The sequence below is a fragment of the Esox lucius genome, chromosome 22, assembly GCF_011004845.1.
Source record: "Esox lucius isolate fEsoLuc1 chromosome 22, fEsoLuc1.pri, whole genome shotgun sequence".
NCBI lineage: Eukaryota > Metazoa > Chordata > Actinopteri > Esociformes > Esocidae > Esox > Esox lucius.
In genome coordinates this window covers 24,938,599-24,957,384 of record NC_047590.1, presented here as the reverse complement: position 1 = coordinate 24,957,384, position 18,786 = coordinate 24,938,599, and the positions used below count along the sequence as shown (strand labels likewise).

Here is an 18,786-nt window from a genome sequence, read left to right as displayed (position 1 = left end):
TCGTATTCCTATCATAAAACCTGAAATACAAACACATTGTATTTCTCAAATGTATTTGACATTTAAAACAAATCCGGTAATTCATTCTTTTTTAGACAAGTGAATGCTAACGAAGTTAAACCACATGGATACTGGGGGTCTGAAAGGCCTGGCGGTTCTAGACTAGTGTAAATCCTGTATTGGTTATATGTTTAAATGTTTTTTGGAAAATATAGTTGAGGTGTTAATGCAAAATATACAGTATCCTTTTTGGTTTTATAGTTTGCCCAAATCAACAGTGAAAAGCCAGTCATACTAATATAATAATTTGGTTTCTCCAACAACTGAACTCTCACTCTCAAGCTTTATTCAGCTTAGTAGAAAGAAAAAAACAGGAAGTGGAACTGAAAGGTAGTCTGACAAATTTGCAGAGTATACAGTATAGCCTACTGCCAGTTTTAAAGTCAATTCACAAATTGCCATAAGACATGTTCTTCATACTATATTTCAAAACCAAGGTCTAAGCAAATAGCTGTGCTTTGTATTATAATATTTCTTAAGATAATTCAATTGTTTAAACAAATAGTATTTATATCTGTGAAGCTATTAGTGTTTCTTTATAAAAACATCTTAATTATAGCAGAGATGCAGTAATGAAGACAACTGGAAACATTTAGCTTGATTGAATTTAGTTTTTTCATACTATGAAATATTTCAGTTACATTTTTATTTTCTTCCAGTCAATACACTTGACCTCAATTTGGCTCCATGAGACCAGGTGGGTTCCTATAGTAGCAAAATTCGTTTTTCCAAGCAATTATTAGTAGCAGCTTCAACTGAAAGGTGCTTAGCAAAACTAAGATCAAGTTGCCTGTTGGATTGTACTGTACAGTACATTAGGCTATAAGCCGGTTGACAGGTTAATATTAATCAAGGATTGACAATACCGCACATTCCGTCCTGAACAACCGGCCAGCTCTTTACTCTTGCAAGGATCCTGGAGGGGGCCTGGGAATATACCCATCCTGTCTACATGTGTTTTGTGGATCTGGAGAAGGCGTATGACCGGGTCCCCCGGGAGATACTGTGGGAGATGCTGCGGGAGTATGGGGTGAGGAGGTCCCTTTTGAGGGCTATCCAATCCCCGTACGTCCAAAGTGAGAGCTGTGTTTGGGTTCTCGGTAGTAAGTCAGACTCGTTCCAGGTGGGGGTTGGCCTCCGCCAGGGCTGCGCTTTGTCACCAATCCTGTTTAACTTTTATGGACAGGATATCGAGGTGTAGCCGGGGTGGGGAGGGGTTCCAGTTCGGTGTCCTGGCGATCTCATCGCTGCTTTTTGCGGATGATGTGGTTCTGATGGCATCATCGGCAAGTGACTCTCTGGACTGGTTCACAGCAGAGTGCAAAGCGGTTGGGATGAGGATTAGCACCTCTAACTCTGAGGCCATGGTTCTCAGCAGGATACCGATGGAGTGCCTCCTCCGGGTAGGGAATGAGGCATTACCCCAAGTAAAGGAGTTCAAGTATCTCGAGGTCTTGTTCGTTAGTGAGGGGACAATGGAGTGGGAGATTGGCCGGAGAATCGGAGCAGCGGGGGCGGTATTGCATTTGCCTTACCGCACCGTTGTGACGAAAAGAGAGCTGAGCCGGAAGGCAAAGCTCTCGATATACCGGTCAATTTTCGTTCCTACCCTCACCTATGGTCATGAAGGTTGGGTCATGACCGAAAGAACAAGATCGCAAGTACAAGCGGCTGAAATGGGTTCTCAGAAGGGTGGCTGGCTTCTCCCTTAGGAATAAGGTGAGAACCTCAGCCATCCGTGAGGAACTCGGAGTAGAGCCGCTGCTCCTTTGCGTCAAAAGGAGCCAGTTGAGGTGGTTCGGGCATCTGGTAAGGATTCCCCCAGGACATCTCCTTAGGGAGGTGTTCCAGGCACGTCCAGCTGGGAGGAGACCTCGGGGTAAGCCCAGGACCAGGTGGAGAGATTATATTTCGACACTGGCCTGGAAATGCCTCAGGATCCCCTAGTCAGAGCTGGCAAATGTGGCTCTGGAAAGGGAAGTTTGGGTTCCCCTGCTGGAGCTGCTGCCTCCGCGACCCGATACGCATAAGCGGATTAAGATGAGATTGACAATACTTTATGCTTCATGCTAGTGATGTGCGAATCATGAACGATTTGTTCTTTTCAGTAAACTGTGTGTACTGAATCACTGCTCTAGAAGATTCTTTCAATCAGTGAATCACTTTTGCACAAGAGAATCACAGAGCTGATTTCACAATCCACTGAATAACTATAATTTCAAAAATAATTGTAGAAAACCAATATGTTAGCCTCATCTTAGATATTTATCGGATCCGAAACGTAGCCATACTGTATCCCTGACCTTCTTATCCAAATCACCAACGGGATCTGACAGTTAAAAGCATGTGAAAAGTAAATGTTATAGTTCAACGCAGTGCCATCTACCAGATGAACTTATTGCAGAGCCTGAATAATGAATTAAATTATTCATAGTTTATTAACTATTAAGCTAAACGTGATGATTTAATCTGCCTTGTGTTTAAACATGTTCGTATGGAACTTGTACTGTTCAATGACAAAGTTTAAGTACAGTACAAGGAAATGCAGTGTGCGTCTAACCAGAAGTGCAAATAGAGGAGCGCAGAAAAATGTACAAGTATTAAGTATATGTGGAATGTATTAGGTGTGCAATTAATGCATTACATACGGAAATTCTAAATGTACAGTGGAAAACTTCCTGAAAATGTACAGGTATTAAGTATAATGCATGTACAAGTGAGATAAATAGTTGTGACAATTCTTAATGGCATTCTGAATTTGCAATTGAGGCAAATTGAAGGAGTAGGCTAGCATGTGCAACTGAAACGCAGGAATAGCAGCAATGAGGTTGTCGGGGTAGACGTGTGTCTGTAACAATTGAAAATGCATATACAGTAGCAGTTCTAAATGTGCAATGTGGGGAAGTTTAAGGTGCAAGTCAGCATGTGCAAATTAAATACAGGAATAGCAGCAATGACACGTACCTGTAGATAACAGAAAAACCTTATCAGACAAAGTCCAGCAGTACAAAGGGTGGGCATAGTTAGTGATGGGATGTCACAGAGTTTAGCAGGGTTACAGCAGAAGGAAAGAAACTTCCTGAGCCTGCTGGTGTGAGAACAGAGAGACCTGTACCGCCTGCTTGATACAAAGAGGGCAAATAGTTTGTGGCATGGATGTGTGTGTCCCTGGTGATGCCACGCACCCTGCACAGACACCGCTTACACTGGAGGTCTACAATGTCTGGGAGCTGGGTACCCATGATGTGCTGGGAGTCACCACTCGTTGCAGGGCCTTCTGGTCGTCAACGCAGCAACCTCCAAACCACACTGTGGCACAGTTAGTCAGAATGCTCTCGCCTATCGACCCGCAATTTTCTGTCCTATCGTCCCGCAATCATCCCAAAGTCTGTGTTGAACTGTCCCAGACATATTTCTATTGGCCTCGGGATGACATCAATTTCAAACACTGTCTAGAGCCATCTTTAGGTTCCTTATTTGTTAGTTATTTAATTCAACAGTACCTTAAAACATCAAAGAGGAATAACAGCAAATATCATGCATTTGTTGGACTGTCTACTGTATGCGCTTAACCATCAGGGAGACCAGGGTTGAGCTGGCACTAGTGCAGCATTATCTGGTTATTGCTCTCACCCCACTAACATGATTTAATACAAAAAATAATCATCTTACGTGAAAAAATGTATGTTCTGTAACAACAAAAATGCAAAATTGGGGAAACCATTTATATTTGTGCATAACAAACATTGTGATAGAAAAATTAAATAATTGAGTAGTGCGAGAGATCAGTTGAATTGAGTTGAGTTCTACTATGTAAAATAGACTTATTAGCAACTTGTCATACTCAGCTTTCCTATAAAAATGTATACACTCACCAATATATACGTCGCTCTGGATAAAAGTGTCAGCTAAATGACAAATTCTAAATGTGAAAAGCTATATTCAACATTCAGTTCATCACATCCCTCTGAATCCAACACAGGTTAGTCCACAAGCACTAACCTGGGTGCCAAATGTTCAATTTACTTTAATTTAAAATCCATAAAGAAAGCAATTTAATTGCATGTGAAAATTGACCTATGGTCAGCAAATTAGGACCTAACCCAGGGCCTTCTCATCAGTCAGCTCTGAATGATTGGTGACCTTTTGGTGGGGCCTAGCACTCAAATTGCCCAGTTTTACGCATGTCACGTAAGTAGACCCCAGCACCCATAAAAACATTGTCATTGTCCAAGAGGCCATTCTGCGTAGCGACCCATTAAAAGTAATGCAGAATTTGCATTAAAATACATTGTGGGCTATATGATGAATCAACTTGTATTTTTTTATGAGAACGGAAATAGGCAGGGTATTAAAATGTCTATAGCCTCGACGTTAATTATTTAACTTAGAAAGAGTAGAGTTAACAAAGTAGGTAAAGTTAGTAGAGCGGTCTGTGATGCGTCTGCAACCGATGCAGCTCTAAAGACAAACAAAAAAAGAGTCAGAGTTTAAACCCGTATCTGATATGCAAGGCGATAAATAATGTGAGTTCTAAGATACCAGTGGTTCCCAATTAGTCTAGCAACTCGCTCCTTTGATTGGAATCACTCGCTCATGTGACTCACGGGTCATAATAGAACTTAATTCTATTATGACCCGTGACTGAGAGAAACGTTGGAAGAGGAATATGTACCAAGTATAAATATTGTTTTCCACAACTCAGTGTTCATTTTAACTGAACAATTGATTCACTATGTACACTCGGTACAACGGACAACTTTGTCACCCAGATTGATAGCCGTATTGTAAGTAACGACGAAACGAACTGTAGCTAATCAATAATTAAAAAATTGGTCCAGAGATTGTTGTAGCCAACTAGTTAGCGGAACCTTTTTGATAACTCGTAAATTGGCCGGACTACACTGTATATTTGCATTCTCATAGAAATCACGAAAGAAACATGCTTAGTTAGCTAACCCCCATTGATTCCAAGTTGTAAGCACCACAATGACCAAACGAAAATCCCTCAGCGCTTTCCTCGAGGTTCCCTAAAGTACTTGGATAAACAGTATATAATAGTGAAACTCACCAATTTGAATCGTTTTTAGATAGTGGCTTAGTTAGCCGTGTCACTGTCGGAGCCCACGTCCAGGTGTGCTTTCCTGGTCCACAGCTAGAGAAGACTGCCTGAGTTTGCACGCTGCAAGACAGAGACTGGATCGATTCCTCAAACCAACCACGTGGACCGAACCATATACACCGTTTGTTTGGCTATGAACTCGAGTTAAATTATAGACATATATAAGTTATATTAAAGGAATGTGAACAGATGTTGTGCCTTAAACACATTTTCAATGTGAAGTTTCAAGTGCAGTTTGTTTTGTGGAAGAGGTTTAACTTCCTGTAGATTGTTCTACACCATAGAGACTTCTGGGAGTTGTAGTGTTTTCACCAATTATATATTTTTATCAAGGGTAGACAAATGTTATGAAATGTGTAATTTATTGAAAGAGGTTGTCAAATAAATGTTGGTGAACATGACCAATGTTCACTAACATTTACACTTATAAATGTTAGTAATAATTCCTATTATAATTAATGTAATATTTGGGTGGTTTCTTATACACTGATCAAGCCTCCTGATAGCCCAAATTTGTGAGCAAATGTTGATCCCAGCTATACACCTAATCATTATAGCTAGATGGGCACAGCAACACTTTCCCAAGCACAACAACACATTGATTGGGCTCATCTGGCATTAAGGGTGGTTCTAGTGTTTAGAGTATTGAGTAAGAATGAGGTTGCTGGTTTGAAGAGCATCTTCAAAATAACTAACATGTATTTGCACACCAGACAGAGTATTATATTAGGCTTGACTGACCTTCTGCAGTAAGCCTGGTTTCAACCCAACACAACTTAGATCACATTCATTGGCGAAAACCAACACATCTTCCTAGACAAATACAGATTTAGCTGGGTCCAACGCTGTGGAAAGTTTTATTCATGGTATATTCATGGTATTTCTATCTGCAACTGTGCGAATGTTTTATTACACTGAATGCATGACACTGAAGAGGGAGGTTCAGTGATGCATTGTCTAAAACCTGCAACATTTGTTCTACTGTCCAGTCATTCAAAGCAAAGGGAGTTCAGGAGCATGGAGAAGCTCCTGCCCTGAGTCTGAGTCTCTGATGGTGAAGAACGTCACCCCAGAACTATACGCTGCGGGGATCACAACGTGGCTCATCCTAGGCAGATCATCATCACAGTCTTCCTCACAGATCACCAGCTTCACTTGACCTAAGTAAGTAAAGGACAAATGTTCACACAAACAAATATACACACACACACACACTGGATTGACATCTTGCTAAGGCAGAAGTAAATTGTTTGTATGTGTTCTAAAGCATAGGCACAGAAAATGTGAAAAAAACTGTGACAAAAAGTGGTGAAATGTCTCTCACCCTCCTCATCCAGGGCTTTCCATCATGGATCGACATGATTATCTAGACAGAGAGGCGTCAGCTGTCAATCTCTGCAGTACATCCTCACGATGAATCAGCAACACAGATTCACTGCAGAGTCACTGATGCAACTCCTCCTTGTTTACTGTGACCCAGAATGCAGAATGTCATATACATGCTATACTCTATATAAAAAGGTATATATTATCTCTCTCTCAAACCAAACATACACACACATACGCACACAAGGTACTTACCTACATCCAGTGGGTTGGTCATGTAAAGAGCATTGGGTCCGACCCCGAAAATAAATTGGTGGTGCCAAGCATCCGGCCCCTCCTCTCCCTCGGGGACTGCCTGCTGCATATTCATTGTGGCCGCAGGCACCGCCCCTCTCTGAATCCTTGTGTGCCAGCCAGGGCACCAACATCAACCGCCGGCGAGGGTAGAGTGGGAAGTGGCAATCCAGCATTCAACCACTGTCCTGCTCTGCCCCAACAATTACTTGTGTGTGAGTCGCACCTGGGGGAGGGGGAGAGAAAGAGGGGAGGGGTTACATGCACATATAACACAACTGAGGGAAAAATAATACCTGTGCAGGATCATGCACATACAAAGACAGGGTAAATGTATGTTTGAGACTTTTTTTGGTATGAGCAAGGGATACTAAGGGGGTCATCTGTGGTCAGAGTTTAAGCACTGACACTGCATGAAAAAGGCTATTTCAGAGTGTGTCCATAAAAGTATAGATCTTTGTAATGGTGACAGGTAAAAGGCCAGTACAGAGAAGTTGCTAAATAAAATGATTTTAACCAGTTGTAAGAAGTCAGCTCATGACAATTCTGAAAACTCCTCAACCTTTGCACATGCAAATTAGTTCTTAACACTTGTCTTTTGTTCTCATTCTAATTTAAACAGTTTACACTCAGCAGGCAACCTTAAGTAAAAAGCAGTATACTTAAAGTGTTGTACTTTTGGACAAAAAGTAGTATACAGTTATTTTAAAATGTATACAATCAAATGATTTTTTAGTACATTAAAAATATTTAGTACATTATATTGTTTTAAAATAATTTTGAAAGTGCAACAAAGGTTGTTCCAAAATATTTGTTTTATTGTTTACAGGTGTGTGGCTGTTAACCATGGCAACAAAGGAAAAATGAAATAACAAAGGAATCATTGAAAAAAGCTAGCAAATGTGGCTTGGGAAAGGGAAGTTTGGGGTCCCCTGCTGGAGCTGCTGCCCCTGCGACCCGATACCGGATAAGCGGATGAAGATGAAGAAGAAGTTTATGGGATTGCAAAAATATATTTGACAGCTCATTATTTGTTGTAGACAACCACAGATCAAAGTTTGATATGCTAAATATTTGAGTGGGACATTTCATAGATCCGATTGGTTATTAAATATTTGAGGGACAATGTATGTATAGCCTGCATGACATTTTCATTTAATCTACTACAATGAAACCTAAATTGAGAAAGCTTCTGCTCATCGTCTTGTTAGAGGACATCAGCTGTGTCCAGCGGCACCCCAGATCATTCTGGGCCCACCTACTGCTACAGGGCTCAACGCCGCATGGAGAGTACCATCAGCTGGTCATGGAACTACGATTGTTTGGGGTGGAGTTCCAGACCAACTTTCGGCTGGATCGGGGCCTGTTTGACCTGTTGCTCAGCAAGATCAGAGCTAGCATCGCACGGATGGAGACCAACTACCGCGCGCCCATTAGTCCAGCTGAACGGCTCGCCATTTGTCTTCAGTTAGTTGAGATTCTACATCTGCATTGCTTTCTCAATATAGCATATTGGGTGTATGTATAAGCACTTCATGACAACTTGGTAATTCTACATGACCTGTATAAAATATAAGAGGTTTGTCATAGGAGAATCTAAGAGGTTTGTCATAGGAGTATTTCTGAACTCTCACTCTTTATAATGTATCAGTATAATCATCTGAAACAGTATAATCATCAATAATCAATGTTATAATAACCAATATGGTAACAGTATAATGATGTATGGGTAATAAGTACAGTAATCAAGTAACAATGAATATAAAGGGCCGTAATGGCTCTATTATTTTTATACAAGTTTCTAAAGTATGTGCCACCAATATTTAACAAGGAACGGATCTTGGAACGTTGCAAAAAACAATGGTGGCGGATGGGGAGAAAGATCCACCCAGGAATTAGCATAAGGGGATGGCCAAAAAAGTTATGCAAGATAAAACTATATAAATGTGTGTGTCCTGAGTTGGCAAGACAGTTGTTCCTGCAGGTCAACTCGGGTTTTATGATTGCTCATTAAAAGTCTAATTTGAATCCACAGACTCCTGAGTTATTGCATCCTTTTGAGTTGTTGCATCCTTTTTGGCCAAAAGATAAATGTTTCCACAACAACTGTCTACCAGTTCATTTAAAATAGATGGTAACAAAAGGTTTACACTCTGGGCAATTGACGATGTGAATGAACAATTGCAGAAGAATTCCAGGAGAAGTGTAACATTCGCTGCCAGGCTCCACCGTGTTCTGGGTCCCAATTTTTCAATTATAAAGGGACCTATTCTATTGTCATCTTGGCGGTTGTTGATGCAAACTATTGTTTCAGGGTCATTGATGTTGGGGCTTATGGCAGGGGAAGTGATGGAGGGACTCTTAGGGACTGCATTTGGCCCAAGCCTTCTGGGATGGAACTCTGGGGATCCCAGTCACACTCCCAGGTGCTGATCATTTGGGACCTGTCCCTTTTGTCTTTGTGGGAGACGAAGCCTTCCCTCTAGCCCAACCTCATGAGGCCCTATGCAGGACCCCAGGGAGTCCTCAGAGAATCTTCAATTACCAGCTTATTCGGGCCAGGTTGATGGTGGAGTGCGCGTTTGGGTCCCTCTCTGCCCAGTGGCGGATGTACCGACGGGTGCTTGCACTAAAGCCAGAGACTGTTAAGGTCTGTGTGAAGGCTACATGCATCTTCCACAACTTCCTAAGAACATGCCACCTGTCGACACAGACAGAGATTAGTGTTCCAAGTGAAAGCTTGCGAGAACTCATGCTGGATCCAACAACGCCACCAGGGAGGCAAATAAAGTGAGGGAGACCCTGACGACCTACTTCTTTCCTCCAACTTGTGCAGTCCCATGGCAACACAAAGTGGTGACCGTCCTCCTCCACAGTACCACACAAATTATTTGGGGCATACTAAATAACCATTTATTTGTACTAAATTAATTATAACTATTATTAACTGAATAGCAATGTAATTTCAACAATAAAAAAGCACTTTATTGAGTGAGTTTGTGTGATGTGGTTCAATGTCTGTGTATGTGTGTGTGTGTGTGTGTGTGATGCAGGGCTGGAACAGTTGCACCATGCAGAAGGAAATCCTGGGACATCATATTTTCATTTAATCTTTGCAATGACAAACAATTATGAAATTACATTGCACTACAAAACATGTACAGACAGAGAATAATATTCTGTAGTTGTAGTATTAAAAAATACAGCACTGCAAAGAATTTTTGAGACCGCTTTTCTCGCTCTCTTCCTCACAAATAAATGTGCCATGGTCTCTTAATTTTTTCCCAGAGCTGTATTTCTGATATTGTGTGTGTCAATGTATAGAACTTACAATAAAATTCTGCATCATAAAGCAGCTGGAGAATTTGCATTTTTGCATAAGCCTTCTGTGTTAGTAGTCTTTTTAGTGAGGGCACGATGGTTTTAGCAAAAAGCTCATCCTCATCATCGGGTCTTGATGGAATGGTGGCTTCTACCTCAATGGCAGTCAGGAGGCACTGCTGAAATGGCATCATGTTTGGGTGGCTTGTCCTGTCAGATGCCTCTGTGTATGGGGTTGCTGGTAGCTTGTGAAGTGCTTGTGGCTGAAGATGAGTCTTCATCAGACACTGGCTCCTCGTGGACAGTAACATTTTCCAGCTCAATGTTCTCTAATCTACTCTCATCTTCCACTCTCCTCCCCTCATCTCTCTTGTACCCCCCTCTTCTACCTTTCTCTTTCTTGTCTTCCTTTCTCCACCCCTGTCCTATCCACTTCATACAGATGGCTGTCCCTGGTAGTCATGTTTTCACTTGTGGGCCATGACATAATGAAAGGGTCTAGGAATGACAAAATTGGCAAGAAACGCCAAGGACGGTGGCTGCTGCCTGCAACTCCACTCCTCTTTTTCTCCTTCTCTGATCTTTTCTCTTTTATGTATCTGTCCTTGATGTTTCTCCATTTCTTCCTACACTCATCTAATAGTGGGGGAAAAATCCATTATCTTATGCACTCATGCTTTCTCTAGCTCTCTACCACACAACATGGCTAGCAAGAGTTAACGTGAAAAACAAGAGCTACTGTTGCCAGCATGGTGAGCTAGCTATAACAAATTAAGAATCATATAAACAAGGGTGGCTAGGCACTGGCAAAACGAGCGATACTGGTTATCACTCGTAACTATCTTTGTGATACTGGTTATGAAGATGCGGAAGATTGATTGCGTTTTTTGCGTAGATTGATTGCGATGTTTGCGTTAAGTTACCGTACAGTAATTTTATGCTATGTCTGGTGTGAACAAGGCTTTAGGTTTTGGCATGTCTTCTAGAAGTTTGCCTACAGATGCTGTATGTTTTGTATAGTAAATAAAAATGAAAGCCAAGCAAATTGTTTTTTTCTGTGTTTATTTTAAATAAGTAATGTAATCGACAAGGCTGTAAAGGACACATCATTTTTTTTCATTGTTATTATTAGGATACTAGCAGGAATAACAACTGTATAAATTCTACAGAAACTGGTAACAGAAGTGGACTGTTCTTCAACATTGTCAACTATGAAATGTATTGAAGGAAAGCATAGCAAAAACTGTTCATATATTAAATTGAGCAAACATTTTCATCTGAGGATGATCGACAGTGCATATTGTATCAAGCAAACTAGCATTTGCAACATCAATATCTGCGATTTGCTGTTCAAAGTGGTCTTGATACTTAAATTTTTTGACCAATGTAGTAAACATTCGATATTTTAGTTATAAAAATGTTATTGAAAATATGTTATATTCAAAGTGCAATTGTATTTACATTACTGTTTATAATTATTTACTATTTATTTCTATTACTTACACTACTGTTAATGTTTTGGTGAGATTTTTAATTGCAATTTAATAAATCGAAATAAATAAAAAACATATTTTTGTGAGGCTCATATTTGAAACGGGATATTTAGAAATTACTATTAGCCTATTATGAATTCTTTTTTACATGAGAAGTGGGGAAGAATTAAATAAAAAGAGACTTGACAAACGGTTTATCTGTCAACTGATGTTTATTCGGTATAGTGACAAAGTTCAATGTTTCAAGAGATTTGGTTACAATATCTCTTGAAACAGCTAGAGCTGGATGAGCTGGATGTTTACGTCCAGGCAACTTTCCTGTCTTTCCGGATCGTGCCCTCCATCCTCATCACCCGTCAGTCCTTGCTCAACATCCCGCACGACATCACTTATCGACAAATAAGCGTCTGAAACGCGTTTGTAATAATATTGTCAAACAATTCTAAACTAGATTTAAACATAGCCTACTGAAATTTAGAAGGAAACGAGTTTCAGTAAAAGATCTGCGCCTATATCTTTCCATAGAGCTGTCAAACGCTCTAACATCCTATGAAAATGTACATAATTTGCATGGTAGGCTATTTCATTGGCTTCAAAATCCCTTATTCCGATTGGAAACATAATTTTGTAATCAAAATATTGTGTAAAAAGATAGTTGTCTATAAAAATTATTTACATCTAGCAATTACGTAATAATTGCGACAGCCCTGGTGTAGCTTATATAGGCCCCATGTAATTCACAAAAATCCCACAAGGTGTGACCAAATATTTTGCCCAACACTTTCCCTGGCTGCCACTGGTCTTGCTTAACTAAAATGTTCTCTGTGTCATCACAACTTTTGGACATATTTCCATAAAACGATTTTGATGTAAGTTGAAATGTAAAGATTTCCAGAAATGTTTCAATTAGGTTAGATCTATACAGTTATTTTAATGTACAAGTGGTAAAGCCACTTGTTTAGAGAGAAAATGTTGAATACTTTTTAAATAAATTAGTAATATGTTGGATGAGTGTGTTGGGGGTAACTGCCCCCCCCCCCCCCCCCCACAAGGGGTAACTGGCCCCCAGAGGCTAATTACCCTATTCATGTTTATTCATGTCATTTGTACAATCACAGGTTCAGTTTGTGCCTGCTAACTGTAATTAGTATTAATTTAACGAGTGAGCACCTGATAAATTTGGCTATGTGAATATGTGAATAAGGAAAGGAGGAGTGGCTGCCCTATTCAAAGATACATTCCAGTGCAAAGAAAATACACTAGGTAATTTTATTTATTTTGAATACTTCTGTTTTACATTGAAGGGTACCCCCAAAATGTACCCCCAAAATGTACAAACCTCAACGATATTCTGCAAATTGTTTTGATGATTTTGCTGAACTACTCTGTTATATCAGTTGATTATAACTTGTTTATTATACAGGGGACTTTAACATCCACATAAATAATATTACGGACAATAATGCCAAATAACGTTTTGCACTACTTGACACTTTTGATCTTATCAACATGTGAAAGAGCGTACACACACTCAAGGACACATTCTAGATCTGGTTGTTCCAAAAGGTCTCGATATTTGCTCTGTCAGGGTAAAAGACATAGCCCTGTCTGATCATTTCTGTGTATCTTTTGAATCACTTATCACCCCAAATGTTCCAGTAAACTCTGTTTCTGTTAAGAAAGGGTACATTTATGAGAGTTCCAATGCTCAGTTTATGGAAGCCATAGGTATCTCTCCAACAATATGTGCTGAGTCAGTTGATGGTCAGTTGATGGATAATTTTAATACCAAAATATTGAATGTCATGGATCGTGTTGCACCAATAAAGGTAAAGAAAACTATGAGCAAACAGAAAACACCATGGAGAACCAACATGATGGTAAGCGCCCTGAAAAGAGAATGTAGGAAAGCGGAACATAAGTGGAGGAAAACTAAACTTCAAATTCATTATGACATCTTTAAACAAAGCCTTGGTAGCTTCAACACAGCAACAGCAACATTTATCGGGAATGATCAACCGAAATATCAATAATACCCACACTTTATTTTTCATTGTTGACAAGCTTACAAACCCAATAAAGCAGATAGCATCAGAACTCATGTCCACTGTGAAATGTAATTAATTTGTAATTAAGTTTCTTTTGTGAAAAAAGTATTAGACGGACCATCAGAACTACACAGTCTAACAAGGACTCTGTACCGTCACTACGACCACCACAACATAACTTGGTTATTATGTCGCAATTTTATACAATTGATCAAAAATCCCTAGAAGAAACAGTTCGACATCTTAAAGCTTCTACATGTAGTCTTTTTTACAATTTTTTAACTTTATAACAATGGACCTGCAGCAAATAGTTAATAGCTCTCTGTAATCAGGCATTTTCCCAACGTCTCTAAAAACAGCTGCCATTAAGCCCCTATTAAAAAAGAGAACTCTGGATGCATCTATAATGAACAACTATCGACCTGTATCAAATCTCCCTTTTATAGGCAAGATCATTGAGAAGGTTGTCTTCAATCAACTCAGCAATTGTGTGACCTCAAGCGGTCTCTTAGACAAATTTCAGTCAGGCTTCCGACCTCACTACAGTACTGAAATGGCCCTGATTAAAGTTTTAAACCATATAGGGCTGAATATTGATTCAGATAAAATAACAGTTCTAGTTCTATTGGATCTCAGTGCAACATTTTACACTGTAGATCATAGAACACTTATAGATAGGCTGGAAAATTGGGTAGGACTCTCTGGGACAGTCCTTGATTGGTTCAGATCTTATCTAGATGGCCGGAGTTACTTTGTCACCATTGGTAATCATGAATCTAATAGGGTGGCTCTGACATGCGGAGTTCCACAGAGATCAGTTCTCGGACCGCTTCTGTTCAATCTCTATATGCTACTTCTAGGCCAAATTATACAGAACAACAACATTAACTACCACAGCTATGCCAATGATATTCAAGTATATATGGCTCTCGAACCCTATGACAACAGCTCAATAGACTCTCTGTTTCACTGTATAGAGCACATAAATAGATTATTGTTTGGCAACAAAAATAAAAGAATAAGTATTAGTAAAGAGCTGGATTCTCTGGCCCTTAAAACCAGGGATCAAGTGTGTAATATTGGTGTTCTGACCCAGCCAACACGTTTATGTGGGGCCCATATGGGTTACAAATGGGCGACAGGGGTACAGAGTGGGCATGGGCTCAAAATGGGCTTCTTATCTGGGGCCCACTTGGGTCAACTGAGTAAGTCCAACATGGGCAAACCCAGTTGGGCTCCCTTTGTGGGGCCTAGGTGGTTCACTAATGGGAAATGAGTGCATGGGTTGAAAATGGGCTACACTTGGGGACTAATTCAGTTTACAGAGGAATTGCAAACAGTCAAACACAATTTTTTTTTTTACAGATAGTACACACATATGCACCTTTGAAATTGCTTTTATCTATACAAATGCCAACACAATTGCATTTTTAACAAATTTTCGGCCAATTAAAAGGATCAAGACCCTGCAGATACTGTCACAGTGGTGCAGTCAAAAGTATGCACACTTTTACTCACAATATAATTTAAACAGTTACAAAAAGACACCTAAAGGTACAGACAATGTACAACGGTGACACAAAAAAAACTAAAAGCTTTGCATGATAGATCTCGCGAGATTTCATTCAACACTTCCCATCCCCCTCGCCCTTTTCGCGCTCGCGAGGCCGCGACACCATTCACTCTCTCAGTCTCACTCACACTCTGCTGTAATTTTCGGGAGGAGATTTGGAAGATTCTCGCTGTCTTCGTAGTCAAGGCTAAGTCAAGGTAAGAAAGTTACATTTCACAATATAAATGTTAATTAAAATACATTGTTTTCAAAACACGATGTTGACCAAAAGCTTCTTGTCAGTTTAGAATTTCGAATTCCCCCAAATCGCGCCATATTTTCCCTTATTTCTGGCGCCATTTTTGAATTTGTATAAGATCGATGTGCGCATCAAACAGCCAAAATGAAAGCATTTCCTTATTAATTTTTCGAATGCAATTACAAGACAAGCCTGTTTAATCGTGTCTGCTCCCGATTATTTTGTGATCACAGAACAAAGCCATACAGCGACCATTTCAGTAGCTAGCTGTTATTTTAAAAGTGTGCGCATTTAATGAAAAAATCCCCTTCTCAAATGTAATTTTTTTTATAAATCTTTAACAAATGTCTATTTCATCACAGAACATTCGAGATTCAAGAAGCTTTAACACCATCTCCACGGCCTGTGCTATTTTTTCCTTTTTTTATTTAAAGTTAGTGCTAATTCAATTAACAAATGGCACAACATATACCGAATTAACGTTACACTTTAGAATACTGTTCCAATTCCTTCCTAATTTATGCATTATGAACTCATATAGTAGTTCTCTTAGTAGTTTTCTGGGAGGTATGAAAAACATAGCAGTTATTGATTAGTTATAGAACTACCACATTCAACTGAGTGCTATTACTATTTCATTAATCAGAGTTCCTTGTTAGTTAATATTAGTAGAATGTTAATAGTGTGTTACTTATTTGTTCCTGTGTAGTTATTAATTGATGATGGAAGAGTATTCTAAAGTTTTACTAAAAATATTATTATAACACTTAACGGTCAGGGTACATGAATTATCATGAATTCATGTATAAATTCATGCATGCATTATGCATTAATATTCCATTAATCATCAGGAACTAGCCTAACACGAGTTCAACGTTTTTCATTTACAACTTCATGGATGAACAACACCTTAATTAAAACATTAACTAAGATCATTACATCATCATGAAATATGATTTATTACGCATGATTATGATTCTTTGTTTACAGTTATGCCACCATATTGTTCATCAGTGTTTCAAAGGAACTAGTCAGCATTTTATTTGAGGGTCCACACACATAATGAAGTCATTGATAGATAATGCTTAGTTAGTGATGACTACTGTTTTCAGTTACAGCACTTCCAGAAGATATTGTTTTCCCCCTGAGGACGCTCTTGGAGGTTGCTGCAATGGAGCAGAAATTGGCAGACCCCACCTTCCACAAACAAGTGGTATGTTCTAATATGACCATTTAGCAGATTTACTGGGCTGATCGTTAATGTTTTTGCACATACAATACTATACAAAAGTCTTAGGCCACCACAAGCTTAGTTGTTTTAGCAAAGTATTAATTACCACCCACATTTATTTTTCGGTTTCTTTATTAAGATGCAGAAAGTACAGGAAATATGTACAGAAAGTACAGGAAATTTGTACACAAAATAATAACAAAAAGGCTTCTTCAGGCAAAAGTCAGTATTTTGTATAATCTCTCTTTGCACTGAGCACATCTCACACCTCTTTTGGGGGGACTGCCCTTAAGTTTTTTGAAGTAATTGTCTGGCATATTTTACCTCGGCTGCTTTCTGCACTTCCCAGAGTTCATCTTTAGATTTAGGCCGTATTAAAAAGAAATTCTGTCTAGGTGACCCCATACTGCCTCTATATATTCAGGAAAGCTGTTTTTCTCTTCAAATATGATTTCACTGTATTAGCAGTGTACTTGGAATCATTATCATGCTAAAAAAAAATTAAAACATTCCCAATATGGCACTTTCCAGAAGGAATGGCATTATAAATTAAAACCTGTCTGTACTTTTCCACATTCATGATCCCATCAATTGCTCAAGTGTAAGGGGAGGTCACACTAAATACTTCCCACAATTAGCATATGGTCATTATATCATTTCTAAAACAAAAATAATGGTGGCGTTAGACGTTTGCACAGTACTGTAGCTTTTTTGCTAATAACTTAAGTACAAGTATAAAACATCTGTTAGAGAAGCAACTGCATGTATTATGGGAGTGTTCCCTGGGAATTATGAAAAATAGAGTTGTATTTAGGGACTCGATACACTATACAAATAGTAGATTACTACTTCTGATGATAATCAGAATTAATTCCCATTATGATAATCTATTTTTCTTTAGGTTGGCGTGGTGGCAGAAATTGGAGGAAGAACATTGGATGAAGCCACCAGAAGAATGATGGCCTTCCTTTTAGACCACTCCCTATCAAGAGAGTACAATTTTGTTGGCCGCCATGGAAAGCGAGAGTTTCGGGGCTCAAACTGTTTGAGGTTGTATATGGTATGTTTACTCGCTGTTTAACATATTAATGTGCAAACAAAAGTTATTTTGTAGAGTTGAGTTCTTCATAAATCAAATGCAGTCAGACTTGTTCCCAGTGCATGTTGGACTCCGGCAGGGCTGCCCTTTGTCACCGGTTCTGTTCGTAATTTTTATGGACAGAATTTCTAGGCGCAGCCAGGGGCCGGAGGGTGTCAGGTTTGGGGACCACACAATTTCGTCTCTGCTCTTTGCAGATGATGTTGTCGTGTTGGCCCCTTCTAACCAGGACCTTCAGCATGCGCTGGGACGGTTTGCAGCCGAGTGTGAAGCGGTGGGGATGAAAATCAGTACCATGGTCCTCAGTCGGAAAAGGGTGGCTTGCCCACTTCAGGTTGGTGGAGAGTGCCTGCCTCAAGTGGAGGAGTTTAAGTATCTAGGGGTCTTGTTCACGAGTGAGGGATGGATGGAACGGGAGATTGACAGACGGATCGGTGCAGCTTCTGCAGTAATGCAGTCGATGTATCGGTCTGTCGTGGTGAAGAAAGAGCTGAGCCGCAAGGCGAAGCTCTCGATTTACCGGTCAATCTACGTTCCTACTCTCACCTATGGTCATGAGCTTTGGGTCATGACCGGAAGGACAAGATCCCGGATACAGGCGGCCGAAATGAGCTTTCTCCGCAGGGTGGCCGGGCGGTCCCTTAGAGAAAGGGTGAGAAGCTCGGTCACCCGGGAGGAGCTCAGAGTAGAGCCGCTGCTCCTCCACATCGAGAGGGGTCAGCTGAGGTGGCTTGGGCATCTTTTTCGGATGCCTCCGGAACGCCTTCCTGGGAAGGTGTTCCGGTCCCGTCCCACCGGGAGGAGACCCCGGGGAAGACCTAGGACACGCTGGAGGGACTATGTCTCCCGGCTGGCCTGGGAACGCCTCGGTGTCCCCCCGGAAGAGCTGGAGGAAGTGTCTGGGGAGAGGGAAGTCTGGGCATCCCTGCTTAGACTGCTGCCCCCGCGACCCGGCCCCGGATAAGCGGAAGAAGATGGTAT

General features: G+C 40.2%; 1 protein-coding gene and 2 long non-coding RNA genes across 4 annotated transcripts in view; 1 reads left to right on the top strand and 2 right to left on the bottom strand.

The window, feature by feature from the left end:
- gart (phosphoribosylglycinamide formyltransferase) overlaps positions 1-5,436 on the bottom strand; it is a 63,358-nt gene extending 57,922 nt beyond the window's left edge. Inside the window, exon 1 of one of the 2 annotated variants that reach the window (XM_010867251.3) lies at positions 5,132-5,436. The gene's annotated coding sequence lies outside the window, so the exon portion shown is untranslated. The remainder of the gene's footprint in view (positions 1-5,131) is intronic. The other variant, XM_010867250.4, reaches the window with a different exon arrangement.
- A 302-nt stretch (positions 5,437-5,738) lies between these two features.
- LOC109615448 lies at positions 5,739-7,050 on the bottom strand. Its single transcript, XR_002196443.2, has 3 exons — positions 6,764-7,050; positions 6,507-6,651; positions 5,739-6,342 (listed from the first exon to the last, which is right to left on the bottom strand). It is a non-coding gene; the product is annotated as an uncharacterized LOC109615448 (long non-coding RNA).
- Positions 7,051-15,310: 8,260 nt separating this feature from the next.
- Positions 15,311-17,760, top strand: LOC114830025. Its single transcript, XR_003777762.2, has 3 exons — positions 15,311-15,434; positions 16,588-16,688; positions 17,608-17,760. It is a non-coding gene; the product is annotated as an uncharacterized LOC114830025 (long non-coding RNA).
- The last annotated feature ends 1,026 nt before the right edge of the window (positions 17,761-18,786 follow it).